An 8,326-nucleotide genomic window follows, 5' to 3' on the forward strand; every position below is an offset into this window, starting at 1 on the left:
GGCAGGCACAGCCTGAGGACTGCTGTTCTACACACCATGGAGTCACTCAGGGCAGGCACAGCCTGAGGACTGCTGTCCTACACACCATGGAGTCACTAGGGCAGGTGCAGCCTGAGGACTGCTGTTCTACACACCATGGAGTCACTCAGGGCAGGCACAGCCTGAGGACTGCTGTCCTACACACCATGGAGTCACTAGGGCAGGCACAGCCTGAGGACTGCTGTTCTACACACCATGGAGTCACTAGGGCAGGCACAGCCTGAGGACTGCTGTTCTACACACCATGGAGTCACTAGGGCAGGCACAGCCTGAGGACTGCTGTTCTACACACCATGGAGTCACTCAGGGCAGGCACAGCCTGAGGACTGCTGTCCTACACACCATGGAGTCACTAGGGCAGGTGCAGCCTGAGGACTGCTGTTCTACACACCATGGAATCACTCAGGGCAGGCACAGCCTGAGGACTGCTGTCCTACACACCATGGAGTCACTAGGGCAGGCACAGCCTGAGGACTGCTGTTCTACACACCATGGAGTCACTAGGGCAGACACAGCCTGAGGACTGCTGTTCTACACACCATGGAGTCACTAGGGCAGGCACAGCCTGAGGACTGCTGTCCTACACACCATGGAGTCACTCAGGACAGGCACAGCCTGAGGACTGCTGTCCTACACACCATGGAGTCACTAGGGCAAGTGCAGGCTGAGGACTGCTGTTCTACACACCATGGAGTCACTCAGGGCAGGCACAGCCTGAGGACTGCTGTTCTACACACCATGGAGTCACTAGGGCAGGCACAGCCTGAGGACTGCTGTTCTACACACCATGGAGTCACTAGGGCAAGTGCAGGCTGAGGACTGCTGTTCTGTACACCATGGAGTCACTAGGGCAGGCACAGCCTGAGGACTGCTGTTCTACACACCATGGAGTCACTAGGGCAGGCACAGCCTGAGGACTGCTGTTCTACACACCATGGAGTCACTAGGGCAGGCACAGCCTGAGGACTGCTGTTCTACACACCATGGAGTCACTCAGGGCAGGCACAGCCTGAGGACTGCTGTCCTACACACCATGGAGTCACTAGGGCAGGCACAGCCTGAGGACTGCTGTTCTACACACCATGGAGTCACTAGGGCAGGCACAGCCTGAGGACTGCTGTTCTACACACCATGGAGTCACTAGGGCAGGCACAGCCTGAGGACTGCTGTTCTACACACCATGGAGTCACTCAGGGCAGGCACAGCCTGAGGACTGCTGTCCTACACACCATGGAGTCACTAGGGCAGGTGCAGCCTGAGGACTGCTGTTCTACACACCATGGAATCACTCAGGGCAGGCACAGCCTGAGGACTGCTGTCCTACACACCATGGAGTCACTAGGGCAGGCACAGCCTGAGGACTGCTGTTCTACACACCATGGAGTCACTAGGGCAGACACAGCCTGAGGACTGCTGTTCTACACACCATGGAGTCACTAGGGCAGGCACAGCCTGAGGACTGCTGTCCTACACACCATGGAGTCACTCAGGACAGGCACAGCCTGAGGACTGCTGTCCTACACACCATGGAGTCACTAGGGCAAGTGCAGGCTGAGGACTGCTGTTCTACACACCATGGAGTCACTCAGGGCAGGCACAGCCTGAGGACTGCTGTTCTACACACCATGGAGTCACTAGGGCAGGCACAGCCTGAGGACTGCTGTTCTACACACCATGGAGTCACTAGGGCAAGTGCAGGCTGAGGACTGCTGTTCTGTACACCATGGAGTCACTAGGGCAGACACAGCCTGAGGACTGCTGTTCTACACACCATGGAGTCACTAGGGCAGGCACAGCCTGAGGACTGCTGTTCTACACACCATGGAGTCACTAGGGCAGGCACAGCCTGAGGACTGCTGTTCTACACACCATGGAGTCACTCAGGGCAGGCACAGCCTGAGGACTGCTGTCCTACACACCATGGAGTCACTCAGGACAGGCGCAGCCTGAGGACTGCTGTTCTACACACCATGGAGTCACTCAGGACAGGCACAACCTGAGGACTGCTGTTCTACACACCATGGAGTCACTAGGGCAGGCGCAGCCTGAGGACTGCTGTTCTACACACCATGGAGTCACTAGGGCAGGCACAGCCTGAGGACTGCTGTTCTACACACCATGGAGTCACTAGGGCAGGCACAGCCTGAGGATTGCTGTCCTACACACCATGGAACCACTCAGGGCAGGCACAGCCTGAGGACTGCTGTTCTACACACCATGGAATCACTCAGGGCACGTGCAGCCTGAGGACTGCTGTTCTACACACCATGGAGTCACTCAGGGCAGGCACAGCCTGAGGACTGCTATTCTACACACCATGGAGTCACTCAGGGCAGGCACAGCCTGAGGACTGCTGTTCTACACACCATGGAGTCACTAGGGCAGGCACAGCCTGAGGACTGCTGTCCTACACACCACGGAGTCACTCAGGGCAGGCACAGCCTGAGGACTGCTGTTCTACACACCATGGAGTCACTAGGGCAGGCACAGCCTGAGGACTGCTGTCCTACACACCACGGAGTCACTCAGGGCAGGCACAGCCTGAGGACTGCTGTCCTACACACCATGGAGTCACTAGGGCAGGCACAGCCTGAGGACTGCTGTCCTACACACCATGGAGTCACTCAGGGGAGGCACAGCCTGAGGACTGCTGTCCTGCACACCATGGAGTCACTAGGGCAGGCACAGCCTGAGGACTGCTGTCCTACACACCATGGAGTCACTCAGGGGAGGCACAGCCTGAGGACTGCTGTCCTGCACACCATGGAGTCACTAGGGCAGGCACAGCCTGAGGACTGCTGTCCTACACACCATGGAGTCACTCAGGGCAGGCACAGCCTGAGGACTGCTGTCCTACACACCATGGAGTCACTAGGGCAGGCACAGCCTGAGGACTGCTGTCCTACACACCACGGAGTCACTCAGGGCAGGCACAGCCTGAGGACTGCTGTCCTGCACACCATGGAGTCACTAGGGCAGGCACAGCCTGAGGACTGCTGTCCTACACACCATGGAGTCACTCAGGGGAGGCATGGCCTGCTCTCCACACCTTCCTCTTGACCTTCCCCTGATGTCCAGTGTGCCGGGTAGATGCAGAGCTGGACAGGAGGCCTGCCAGGTAGCACCTCACAGGAGTAGACTCAGGAGGAAGAACAGGGCGGCATGGCCTATTAGGGAACGGAACCCACCCTGACTGTTCATACTTTGGGACTTATTAAGAGCCATCAGTGCTGGTCACATATTTGTCTCCTACAGGGTAGTGCTGTTTTTCTGGAGGGGACTCAGGAATGAGCTGTGCATCCAGGGGCCCAGCTGGGGTATCTGCACTTCCTGCAAGGTGTGGCAAAGCTGGGTGAGAACTGGCCTGGGGGAGTGGGTGTGAACTCTTCCCTCCTCCTAGGGCCTGGTAAATTGTTCAGGTTCCTAGGGCTCCTCGGAGGCAGGAGCTGGTGTCTCCAGGTTCCTGAAGTCTCCAGAATTCTTCAGACCTAAACCCGTGTTTTCCCCTTTGCTTTGTGTGTGGGTTTGTGAGTTAGGGTCTTATGGAAGCCCTCTGTCATGAGCAAGCTATCACTAAGGTGGACCCACCATGCGGGCTGTGACTCAGGGTCTCAGGGTCATGTTTGTGGCTCATTTGTTTTAACTGGTTCGACTTCCAGGGTGCTTGCTTGGGCCTGTCGCCAAACTGCATGGTCTACACCATGTGAGCAAGAGGTGTTTCCTGTCTGTGCCTCCAAGTGGGGGACAGCCCTGTGCCCGACACCCCAGCAGGCCCTCCTTGGCTGGGTGAACTTGAAGCCGGAGAGCCCTAGGGAGGGAGTGGGTGCTCCTGAGGCCCTGGAGGGTGCCTTGTTCTACGCCCCTGCCATCTCTCGTGTCCCCATCACTTCTCAGTCAGTCCTGGTTCAACCAGGGTTAGCTTTTCCAGTGTGAACATGAAGCATCTTGATTGATCACTCACGTGGGAGTTGGGATTTGAGTTCATATCTAGGGCATTAATTATATAGCCATGTGTACACACACCTGCTTTCATACGTACATGTGTTCTATACATACTTATTATTTACATATATTTAATTATAAATGACATACTTCATCTACACACATACATATGAAGTATGTATCTTTTTTCTTTATAATATCTTTGCCTATGGAAGTGGGGTTGTCATAGCTTATAGCCACGTCACCAGGCCGACCTGGAATGAGGGATGCATCACGCAGGCCAAGTGCAAGTGGTCTCACGAAGAGTTACCTTGAGTCATGGAAAGATACATTTTAAGGTAGAAAACACTATAAAAGAGAAAATAGGAGCTGGAGCTCAGTGGCAGAGCCTTGCCTAGCATGCATGAAGCACTGGGTTCGATCCTCAGCACCACATAAAAATAAAAAACAAATAAAATAAAGGTATTCTGTCCATCTACAACCACAAAAAATAAAATAAAATAAAATAAAAAATAAAAAAACGAGAAAATAGAATGCCTAATTTAAATTTTGTCCTAAATTGACAGAGGCCCACAGAGGAAAGCCACAGTGAAGTAGGACTGCCTGGGCCCCTCTCATGTCTGCATGCTTTTGTTCTGAAGAGCTTCTTTGCACATACCTGAGGACTTCTCTTTCAGGAGGACATGCCGTATCCAGTAGGCGACCAGGGAATAGCTGAGACCTCGGTAGGCTCTTAATAAACAAGGGCGGAAAACAGAATCCTGCCTGATATTAGACCACGTGATTCTGCTGTCAGAGGCAGCGGGACAGTGGTGTTTCTTTCTGTCAAAATCACACTCTGGGTCCTCAGAGGGAAGCTGGTGTAGCTCCTGGTAGCTCAGATGTCCTGTCACTCGGTGCACCTTGGACAGGCAGTCAGTTCTGCACATGCGCAACTCTCCTCTGTCAGCCACCTGCTTTGGACAGCACTATGGTCCGGGTCATTTCTCGGGTGAGTCCCTCATCTGCAGCGAGCCACACTGTGAGTGGGGGATGGGTGTCTAGGGACAAGCAGAGACACCTTGGGTGACTCCTGCTGCTGCCACACCTATTCCCAGTGGGAGACCCGCTGAAGCCAGGGGCCACCCATGCTTCTTTACGTCAGCTAACCCGAGAGCCCCTCAGCTCTAGCGGAATCGCCCTCCCCAAACCAGACACAGCTATCAGCCAAAATCTGACAACTCAGATTACAGACAAGTATTACCCTATCAAGTGTATTAGTGTTGTATTAGCATTTTGTAACTTTTTAACAAAGTCATGTTATTCAAATAATCAGGAAAATATGAATCTATTTTCCCTAAGGGAACAACTAGCCCTTAAGATATTTTCTTGAAGTCCTAGTTCTAGAATCTCATAACAGGGTGGCAGAATCTACTTTTCCCATAAAGCGCTAAAGGTTAATCCCAAAACACAGATGAATTATTAAGAAAATTTACAAAGATCAAATGCCATCTTAAGATTTAAGGAAGGAGAAGGTCAATGTTCCTGACACAAATTCATTAAACATCTTTCCAGTTTTATCCTGGCTTAAAAAAAAACCACCATTAACAATACTTGACAAACTTCTGATTTGTCTTCACCAAATAACTTAGCATCTATTTACTTCCCTTTGTCTACCAATGAGGGAAGAAAGGAATGCGCTAAATTGCTTTCCAGGAACACGAGGTGATGCTCAGGGGAAAATCAGTTTTTAACAGGAGTTATTGAGGCCGCGAAGACCTCTGCTCACACCCAGTGAAAGTGCAGGGGCGGGGTGGCGCAGGATCCTGTAGGAAGAGCCAGGACTCGGAGGTGGGTGGGGTCTGGGCCCCATGGCTGAGGTGGGAGGGGAACAAACCAGCTGGGGAGGCGGACCTCAGGGTCCACAACTGAGGGTCCGGAGCACCGTCCGCCAAGCACCACACAGACGTCCGCCATGCCAAGCGTGCTCGAGGTCACCTCCCTGCTGCTGGCCGCTGTGGCCAAAGGGCTTTCTGTAGGACGGGGGCTTGGTGGGAGGGAGGAGCCGTGCAGGAAGGGGGTCCTGAGCAAAGGGTCCTGCAAACCCAGCTTTCACCGCGGGGCTGCTCCCACGCCCTCCTGGAACTGCAAACTGAAAACTCCCTCCGCGGTCTTCCCAAGTCCTGCTGCTAGGGATCAGAACCAGAAGGGCTCCGAGTGCGGTGTCATTTGAACACCCATCTCTGCCTGGCAGAAGCACAGGCTGCTCCCGAGTCAATGCAGGCTAGATCTGCTTCACCCCAGTGAGGCCACGCAGAAGGAAGGTCATCCCGTCTCCTGTCACCCGAGGACTCGGGTTTGTGTCCAGAGCATGGACAGGCCAGAGGCAAAGGAAAGGAATCCCTCCCTGGTAGGCAATGGCCCCGAGGGGGCAGACGAACCCCAGCAGCAAGGACCGGAGCCTGCTGGGGAACCCGAGGGAGACACCAAGCCTGCCTGACAGGAGGCCAGGCTGCCCAGCCAGAGGCAGGCCCAGGAAGGCGGAGCCAGAGTGAGGGGCGTGAACAGAAGCTACCAAGAAAGGGTCAAAGTGTGCAGATGGGAGGCACTTCCTGGCAGGCAGAGGGCACCGAGCTGAGGACTCCTAACATGCATTAAATTCCCGAGCTAGTTTCCAGGCTAAAAACACAGTCCATCTACAAAGAAACAGGAGAGGTGACAACACGTGCTGGACAGTGGGCAGCTCTGTGAATCATGCTCCCATGATCCCTTTATTCTCCATTGGTCTTTCATGTATCAACCTATAAGTGACATGTTGGAATTATATTATATTATATATAAATGGCTTTAAATGCCTTTACAATCTACAAGGCCATGACAAAGACCTTTTTTCTGAGTGATACATTTGCACTTTTCACAACACACCGAGGGCGACCATTCCTGGGCCTCGTTACCCTGTGGCTGTGGTGGGGTTCCAGGAGCCTGCCCCTACTCAGCACTTGCCCTCCAGGGTTTTCAATCTGCAGCTTTGTGAGTTCATATTATACAGGTCAGAGCTCAAAACCAAGGGCTCTTTCAGTCAGAAGGTTTGCTTTTGAAGACTAAGAGCATTTTACCTTTTGGCCGTGATACAAACCCTTTTGGTAATGCCCAGGTCATTCACACACAACATCTATACACATACACGTAAGTACACGTGTCACCTATATTCACACACACACACAACACCAGCCTTCTCCAGGAGGTCCTCCCTTGCACCTCAGTTTGAGGGCGACAACAGGCCCCACGCTGTAGGTCTCCTGCCCTGCGCCTCCCGCCCTGCGTTCACCACCTTCCATCACAGCAGGCTCCTTGCTGCGGTGTGTCTATCTATCATGGTCTGTCTTCCCCGTTAGGATACTAGCTCACAGGGCGTGGATCTTTTTTTGTGCATGAATGTAGCCCAAGCTCCCAGAATATGCCTGGTGCATACTAGGCAGAAATAACTGTGTTGGACTAGTGAGTGCATGTAATGTGGAAGTGCTGAATGACCCAGGCCATCGCACAGGGGATGGTGGGGATTCTGAGGGAGTGGAAATTAGCTCTGCACGGAGCCACAGCCTCTCTGTATGACTTAACATGGCTTAGTTGTCATGGCTCTGGGAATCAGTTTCTATTAGAAAGGATACCCAAGTGCCGTACTGCTTCTAAACCATGGAACACTTATGATCAGTTTTCTAGTTGAAAATCTTGAGGCTCACCTTTTTAAGTGTTTTTTATGGTTCCAAAGAGAAGATTAAGATTCTTCTCCCAATTATTTCATAAGATGTTTTCAGATCTGATTTTTGCCACCCTGTCTGTGATTCCTTTCTGAGAGATCAGCTGGAACTGCTATGGTAGCTTGCCCGTGGCTAGGCTGTACCTAAGAAAGCAAAGTTCACCACCAAGGGCATGCAGGAGAAATCTGGAGACCTACCGAAGTACGACTCAATCAGGAAGTGGGCTCATCTGCCGTCTAACTGAAAAGTGATTTGAACTTATAAAACTGCGCCAGAGGGCTGGGTTGTAGCTCAGTGGCAGAGTGCTTGCCTGGCATGTGTGAGGTACAGGTTTGAGCCTCAGCGCCACATACAAATAAAAAAAATAAATAAAGGTATTTAGGTATTGTGTCCATCTACAACTAAAAATATTTTTTAAAGAAATTGGGCCAGAATTTTAGCAGCCTTCACCATGTGGAAAGGATGCGTTAAGAGCATTGACAGCGTTAGAAAATCAGGGTCAGTGGTCTATCTGTTGCCTCACAAGACAAAATTAAAGGCATATTGCCCACCAGAAGCTCCTCCCAACAGAACTGGATCTTAAAATTTCCAGCCAGGAGCTATGGGCT

The sequence above is a fragment of the Spermophilus citellus genome, assembly GCF_964194105.1.
Source record: "Spermophilus citellus genome assembly, chromosome: 8".
Lineage (NCBI taxonomy): Eukaryota > Metazoa > Chordata > Mammalia > Rodentia > Sciuridae > Spermophilus > Spermophilus citellus.